Below are 8,664 nucleotides of genomic sequence, written 5' to 3'. Positions count from 1 at the left end.
CATCGGCACGGACCCCAGTCCTCACTCTTCCCAGGAACTCTTCCCTCCTCACAGCACAATCAGCAAGAGTAAACCAGAGCTCGAGTCAGGAAGCTGAGGAATGTCTCCTGGAAAAGGAAAAGGGCGTATTACAGGAGGGGCAAAGTCTATGGGAAATGGCTTTCATTTTCCTTAGGGAAATCTCTGGTAACAGACCTCGACCACGTCCCCCTGCCCAGAAGCAGCAAATGTCCAACAGCAGCTCCATCACACAGTTCCTCCTCCTGGCATGTGCAAACACTCAGGAGCTGCAGCTCTTGACCTTCGGGCTCTTCCTGGGCATCTACCTGTGCTTTCCTGGGAAACGGCCTCATCATCACCGCTATCGCCTGCGACCACCGCCTCCACACCCCCATGTACTTCTTCCTTCTCAACCTCTCTGTTCTGGACCTGGGTTGCATCTCCACCACTCTCCCCAAAGCCATGGCCAATTCCCTCTTGGACAGCAGGGCCATCTCCTATGCAGGGTGTGCTGCTCAAGTCTTTCTGTTTGGCTTCTTCATTTCAGCAGAATTTTCTCTTCTCACCATCATGGCCTATGACCGCTACGTTGCCATCTGCCAACCTCTGCACTACGGGACCCTCCTGGGCAGCAGAGCTTGTGTTCACATGGCAGCAGCTGTCTGGGGCAGTGTTTTTCCCTATGCTGTGCTGCACACGGCCAATACATTTTCACTGCCCCTCTGCCAGGGCAATGCCCTGCACCAGTTCTTCTGTGAAATCCCCCACATCCTCAAGCTCTCCTGCTCACACTCCTACCTCAGGGAAGTTGGGCTTCTGGTGGTTAGTGTCTGTTTAGCCTTTGGGTGTTTTGTTTTCATTGAGGCGTCTTATGTGCAGATATTGAGGGCTGTGCTGAGGGTCCCCTATGAGCAGGGACGGCACAAAGCCTTTTCCACGTGCCTCCCTCACCTGGTGGTTGTCTCCCTCGTTATCAGCACTGGTATGTTTGCCTACATGAAGCCCCCCTCCATCTCCTCCCCATCCCTGGACCTGGTGGTATCATTTCTGTACTCGGTGGTGCCTCCAGCAGTGAACCCCCTCATCTACAGCATGAGGAACCAGGAGCTCAAGGATGCCCTATGGAAACAAGCCCAATGGACGCTGTTTCCCAGAAAATAACCTGCTACCCCTTCTCTGCACATTGCCCAAGGCTTATCTTAGATCATGAGCCTAATTTTTCTCTTGTCATAATCCTGCTTATTGATATTTTTCTGTGTTTATACTACTTGTTCTGAGGCTTGATCCTACTGTGTCTGACTCTTGCACAACACTGTGTCACGTGTGGCTTGACAGATAACAGCTCTTAAATGAAACGGGATGTCTCAGGTAGAAGAGCGAGAAAAGGGAAAAGCAGGGGAAAAAAAAAACATGGGCTGAGATAAATATTGTTTAAAAGAACAGTAACAGAAAATAAAAGCAGTAGCAGTAACAACAACAATAATAATAAGTATAAGTATATATAGAATAAAGTGATGCAAAATATATTACTGTCACCACCCAATGATCATTTGCCCCGCCTGTCTGGAGAAGTGATCACCGATTCCTTCCCCCAAGCCAACTCCCATTTATATACTGAGCATGACGTCTATGGGATGGAACATTCCTTTGGCCAGCTTGTCTTGTCTGTGCCCCGCCACCTTCTACGGGAAGTTGAAAAAGTCCGTGACTTAATATAAGCATCACTCAGCAACAACTAAAACAATATGAGTTAGCAATGTTATTCTCATAGTCAATCCAAAACACAGCAGCTACCAGGAAGGATATTAACTCTATCCCAGGCAAAACCAGGACAGCGTCCGCCCCTTATTCTATACCATCTACCTCATGCCCAGGTCTTACACTTTTCCTTAAATCACCTTTCATATATGTATATATGCACACAGATATCATTCCCTTAGTCCATGGCCCATCCCACTGAAATGTCCCTTGAGTTCATTTAGTCCATGACTTTGGGCTCCATCTCTTGTAACTGTCTTTCCCGGCAGGAGACGTGGTGTGTGATGTTGAATTGTTGCATGCTGCATCTGGAGCTCGCAGCTGGTGTAGGCGGCATGGCCCATGCCCATCATCTGTGGGTTGAAGATGTCGATCTCAAGACAATTCCCGGGTGCCAGTTGCTGCAGCCACTTCTGTTTTCATCACTTCTGCACTTTGCTCAGTTTCATCAAAGTTCATTCTTCATTAATTTAGGTCACTTTCACTGCAATGCCAGAGATAGAGCATATAGCAACCGTATCAGTGATGACATATAGTGGTAATTTAGCAATAAATATCATATCATTTGATTCATTGGCCATTCTCACCAAAATCAAATCCCCTTGAGGAACACATCGATCATCCCCATCCTCCTGCATCACCCACCAAGTGCACTCAGGGCCTTAAAAAAAAGCAATCCCACAGATAGTTTTGCCTTTGCTTGTGTCAGGAATAATCCAGACTGTCTTCCTGAACATATTCAGATCCTCAAATGTTCCCTAACCAGGTGGCCTTTGCCAAATGTGTATCCCGACTTTTGAAGGTCCCACCCCCATGGCTCTCAGTGTAGTTTATAGCAGTCCGTTGTATTGTTTCATTTTCCCAGAGGCTCGTGCACGGTAGGGGATGTGATACACCCGCCCAATGCCATGCTCTTTGGCCCAGGTGTCTATGAGGCTGTTTGGAAATGAGTCCTACTGTCTGACTCAATTCTCTCTGGGGTGCCATGTCGCCATCAGACTTGCTTTTCAAGGCCCAGGATAGTTGTTCAGGGCGGTGGCATGGGTCACAGGGTGTGTTTTCAGCCATCCGGTGTTTATTTCCACCGTTGTGAGCACGTGGCGCTTGCCTTGGCGGGTTTGAGGGAGTGTGATAGAACCAATCTGCCAGGCCTCCCCATATTGATATTTCAGCCAACGTCCTCCATATCAAAGAAGCTTTAACCGCTTGGCTTGCTTAAATGCAGCACACGTTTCACATTCGTGGATAACCTGTGAAATAGTGAACGTGATCAAGTCCACCCCCTGGTCACGAGCCCATCTATATGTCTCATCTCTTCCTTGATGGCTTGAGGCGTCATGGGCCCACCAAGCTATGAATAGTTCACCCTTACGTTGCCAGTCCATGTGCACCTGAGCCACTTCAATCTTAGCAGCCTGATCCGCCTGCTTGTTGTTTTGATGTTCCTCAGTGGCCTGACCCTTGGGTACGTGGTCATCTACATGATGTACTTTCACAACCAGATTCTCTATCTGGGCAGCAATGTCTTGCCACAGTTCAGCCGCCCAGATGGGTCTACCTCTGCACTGCCAGTTGCTCTGCTCCCACTGCTGTAACCACCCCCACAGAGCATTTGCCACCACCCATGAATCAATATGGAGGTAAAGCACCAGCTGCGCAGGGGCTCACAGCCGGTCCCGGGTCACCCCTGCGCCTGTGATTTCACTTTGGGGCACATTCCAGAGCCACCAGACAGGCAGGGGTTGGGAGACGGTGTTGGAGGGAGGGCACAGACAAAGTGCTGTAGCACCTCCAGGAGAAGCACTTTCCACTGCCACAGGCTGTGATGTGGGCGATAGCTTGGCTCCCAGCGACACTCATCCTCACCCAGGGAGAGGAAGATGAGTGCTGTGCTTTGCACCATCTTTAGTGAGCTTTGCCTGGAGGAGAGAGTCTGCGATGTGGTTATCAGCGTGGGTGGCATTGAGTTCAGTGGTCACAAGAACATCCTCAGTAGCTGCAGTCAATACTTCAGGTCAGTGCTTGGAACAAGAGGGGATGGGGACACACAGCATTTCCCAGGCTGTGTCACGCTGCCTTAGTGTCTCTCCAGCGCTTCCCTCGGCACTGAACCTCTTTTCCAGCACTTCCCCACAGTCCTGGTGCCTCCTTGGACACCAGAATTCATCCCCAACCCAAGATCTCACAGCAGCGCTGGAAGCGGTGTCTGACGAACCCCCAGATGCGGTGCAGGGCTGGAGCATGGCCAGCCGGGCTTGTCTGCCGTGGGGCGGGAGGTGGTCCTTCCCCACACAGCGCCATTCTCTGGTGGTCTTGTTGAAGCAAGGAGGGCACTGGCCCTGTGGCTCTCTGTGCACAGCCGGAGGCGGTGACTCCTTGTTAAAACAACCGGCTCGTAACACATGAATTAATAAACCCCACGGCCTCCCAGCGTGGCTACTGCATGTGACCAAATTGGTGCCCCAGGAAGGAGGCACAGGGGATAATAGGGTACGGGTTTAATGGAGCAAAGATGCTTTTTCCCCCAGCACTGCTTTGCTTTTTTCAGGGCTTTGTTTTCCACCCGCTGGAGCAATGCCGGGAACGTTGTCTATAAAATCCCCGGCACTTCACCTGAAATGATGCGGCTCATTATCGAGTACGCCTACACCGGCACAGTACCGGTCAAGGCCATCAACGTTGAACGTTTGCTGATAGCGGCTGACCAGTTCAACGTCATGGGCATCGTCAGACTGTGCTGCGAGTTCTTAAAGTCCCAGCTGTGCTTGGAGAACTGCGTCGGCATCTGGAGATTCACCGAGTATTACTACTGCCTTTATTATTGACTTTATTATTGACCTGCGAGAAGACGCCCATGCTTTCATCCTCCATCACTTGGAGGGGGTGACCAGGGTGTCGAGAGAGTTTCTGGAGCTCTCCGTCAACGAGCTCCAGCGCGTCCTGCAGAAGGAGGAGCTCCGTGGGAAAGAAGAGGCCGTGTTCAAGGCTGTTCTGCAATGGATGGCTCACGACCCGCAGAACAGGAGGCAGCAGGTTGCAGTCTTGCTGGGCAAGGAAGAGTGGAATGGGGGACAGAGGGCATTTATTTAAAACAAAAAAAGTCTAGGTTATTCTTACCTTAGAAAAAATAAACTCAGCATTTTTGACAGTAAGGGCTTTGCTTGAAACTTTTGAAATCCTGCCTTCACAAGGGTATAAATTTGCACTTCATATTCACTGTACATACACGCCACTCACCCAAATCCCATTGCTTGTTAGCACGTGCATGGTTTCCGAAGGCACACACACTGACACTGACACTATGGAAATGATCAGGTATGTGTTGTCTATGAGTGCCCAGGCCACAGTTGTGTGAGGCATTGCACAAGCATCGGAAATCCTTGCCCAAAAGAGTTTGCAAACCACCTGTTCCTTTCGACTGGGCTCGAAAGGGGGAGCATCTTGCATAGGGGAGGATGGCACATCGCTCTCATGTTCTTGAGGCAGTCCTATTCGAGTCATGGTTTCAGTCAGAGTCCTTCCTGAACGATCATTGCCTGGGAGGACAGCACCATAAAGGCAGTCAAGTGCCTTCTGGGCCACCTCTGGGGACAATTCTCGACCTTCGAGGATAACATCATGAAAACTTTCCAACTGCCCATGCTGACCCAGGAGAGAGACTGGGACACAAAGTATGGGATTACACGAGTGATTCTCTGTTCACGAGCACGAGTGGTCCCAGTCAAATTGGGACACCCCAAATGCAGTTTCACACATGGTTCTTATACCTTTAGAGCATTCAGGTACAACACAATTTGAGTGATCGCTACTTAACACGCACACACAGACTGCTGTTTGGCAAAGCAACTCTCATGCTGTGGCATCATCATCCACCTGCTGCTCTCCTAATGGAGACGTCCCTGGAGTCGGTCTTGCTGCAGTTCCTTATCTCTGATGCCAGATGAGGGGAGGGTTTCACAGGGGTGTCAGAGGGGCTGGGAGGCTGGCGTCATCCGGGCAGTGCTGGAGTATCCTTTCTTCTTCAGGCTGGGGGCTGTCTTCTCCTCCCGACAATGAGCTGGGTCCTGTAGTCATGCTGACTGAACCACGGCTATGCAGTACGCAATAGAAATGCTGTATATCTTAAGAAAGTTCATACAATTTCATACTCTAAAGAGTAATTGTTACAATAGTTCAGGAATGAGATTTTCCTAACAGTCCCTCCTTTTCCTTTCACCGTCAGGGTCACACTATACTCTTCATTATTTAAGTTGTAAGTCAAGTTCATAAGGTAATACACACCCATCTAATTAGAAAGCAAAACAAGAGAGTGAATACAACAACCCAAATCCTTTCAGTTCACAGTCCTGTTCCTAAGTCTGGGAGCCAAGAGGTTAGCCACCCAAAGAGATTTAGGGGAGATCCCTGCCCTATTTTGTGTAATATTTTTAAATGAGTCTTTCTCTTGTTTCTCTCAGTTTTGTTTTTCTGGTCTTGACTGACATAAAAACCCCAGCAGCTGTTATTCAAGAACACACCTACTCTGTCCTGCACTTCTAAAAGGTGCTCTAGAGCTAAGCCATTCTATATTACCATTTTTAAGAATAATTTGATTTCTTCCTCTAAGGCTGTCATACTGCCTGCCCTCATTAATGGCTTTTTCTAATTCTCTTGGCACATTTGCAGTAGCCCTTTCTAGTTTTGCAGTCCCTCACTGTGGGATAAAATCTGATACGGACAGGTGGAACTCAGTGCCACATTATCAAAGATATTTGTGAAAGGCAGGTCCTGCTTGACTAACCTGATCTCCTTCTACAACGTGGTCACGCGCTCAGTGGATGAGGGAAAGACTGTGGATGTTGTCTATCTGGACTTTAGTAAAGCCTTTGACACTGTTTCCCACAGCATTCTCCTGGAGAAACTGGCTGCTCATGGCTCGGATGGGCACACGCTTTGCTGGGTAAAAAACTGTCTGGAAGGCAGTGCCCAGAGAGTGGTGGTGAATGGAGTTAATTGCAGTTGGCGGGCGGTCAGGAGTGGTGTCCCCCAGGGCTCAGTGCTGGGGCCAGTCCTGTTTAACATCTTCATCAATGATCAGGATGAGGGGATGGAGTGCTCCCTCAGTCAGTTTGCGGATGACACCAAGCTGGGTGGGAGTGTTGATCTGCCTGAGGGTAGGGAGGCTCTGCAGAGGGATTCGAACAGACTGGACCCATGGGCCAAGACAGACTGTAGGAGTTTCAATGAGGCCAAGTGCTGCGTCTCACACTTTGGCTACAACAACCCCCGCCAATGCTACAGGCTTGGGAAGGAGTGGCTGGAAAGCTGCTCAGCAGAGAAGCACCTCTGTTGTTGGTTGATAGCGGCTGAACGTGAGCCAGCAGTGTGCCCAGGTGGCCAAGAAGCCCACCAGCATCCTGGCGTGTATCAGGACTAGTGTAGCCAGTAGGACCAGGGAGGTGATTTTCCCCCTGTACTGGGCACTGGGGAGGCCACATCTTGAGTACTGTGTTCAGTTTTGAGGCCCTCACCACAAAAAGGACATTGAGGCACTGGAGCGTGTCCAGAGAAGGGCAATGAAACCGGTGAGAGGTCTGGAGCACATGTCTTATGAGGAGAGGCTGAGGGAACTGCTGTGGTTTAGCCTGGAGAAAAGGAGGCTGAGGGGAGACCTTATTGCTCTCTAAAACGATCCGAAAGGAGTCTGCAGAGAGGTGGGGGCTACAAGTTTAGTCAAGGGAAGTTTCGACTGGATATTAGGAAGAATTTCTTTACTGAAAGGGTCATCAGGCATTGGAATGCGTTACCCAGGGCAGTGGTGGAGTCCCCATCCCTGGAGGTGTTTAAGTATCATATAGTTATAGTGCCGAGGGACATGGTTTAGTGGTGGGCTTGTCTGTGTTAGGTTAATGATTAGACTATGTGATCTTACAGGTCTTCTCCAATATAGGAAATTCCATGATAGTGCGATTCTGTGATGATGGCGCTGGGACAACTTCCCTGGGGTGTCCAGTGGGCACAGGCACAGCCCAGACCCTGCTCTGCTGGTCCATCATGTCTCTCGCAGGAGCCCGGCTGTGCCAGGACACTGCTATGTGCCCCCACCCTGCACACTCCCCCACCTCAGCTCTTCCCTGAGGTTTTCCTCTCTGGGGCACTTGCCAGCCCCGCCAGCCCACACCCTCCCTGAATCTGGACACCTCCTGCTCTCTCCCAGCACAGACCAGCAGAGCAGCCTCATTGGCAATGGTCCAGCCAGCCTTCATGCTGAGGAGATATCCACCCCAGGCAGCTTGCAGCCCCCCGTGCCAAACGTCCTTCCCAGGATGGCATGAGAGAATTGGCCCAGGGCACCCTCAGGAAGGTCCTTTGGCCCCAGGGACAGGGCAGCTTGCCGTGAGCTGTCCCACCAGAGCAAAGGGTTCCTCTTGCCATGGCTGCCCTGCACACACACGGTGCCCTGCTCTTCTCCCACCACAGCCCATCTCCCCTCAGAGCCTTTTCCCGAGAGAGCTCATCCGTGCTGGCCTGGCCAGCCGTTCCTGTACCCCCTCCCCAGGTGTCCCACAGCCCCCGAGCTGGTGGTGCAGCTCTGCAGAGCCGGGGGCTGTGGTGCCCAGGGCCATGCTGGTCAGGCTGGGAGGCAGACCCAGCTCGGGTGGCTCCTGTCCCCTTCACCTCAGCACACAGACGTGGCCCCTGTAGCTCCAGAGAAGTTCTCGGAGAAAGGATGTCAGACAAACAAGTCAGTGCAGGGTCCTTCAGTTTTTCAAAAACAAAGAGAGAACAGTTTCTTATTTACACAAAGTCTGTGGCTCCCACAACACAAACAGATCCTGACATAGCAATAGGATAAAGGATGATTCTTCACTTTTATTGACAGCATTAACAAAACCCAGAAAAGCTAAAAAACAAACAAATGAAAGG

General features: G+C 50.6%; 1 pseudogene across 1 annotated transcript; it reads left to right on the top strand.

Annotated features, from left to right (window-relative positions):
- Window positions 1-227: 227 nt before the first annotated feature.
- On the top strand, window positions 228-1,161 carry LOC309684338 (olfactory receptor 14C36-like; annotated as a pseudogene). Its single transcript has one exon. The product of its transcript is annotated as an olfactory receptor 14C36-like (transcript).
- The last annotated feature ends 7,503 nt before the right edge of the window (window positions 1,162-8,664 follow it).

This window comes from Vanellus vanellus (genome assembly GCF_965231255.1).
Source record: "Vanellus vanellus genome assembly, contig: HAP1_SCAFFOLD_53, whole genome shotgun sequence".
Taxonomy (NCBI): domain Eukaryota; kingdom Metazoa; phylum Chordata; class Aves; order Charadriiformes; family Charadriidae; genus Vanellus; species Vanellus vanellus.
Note: the sequence above shows the minus strand (reverse complement) of the source record. Positions and strands in the feature narration are given on the sequence as shown.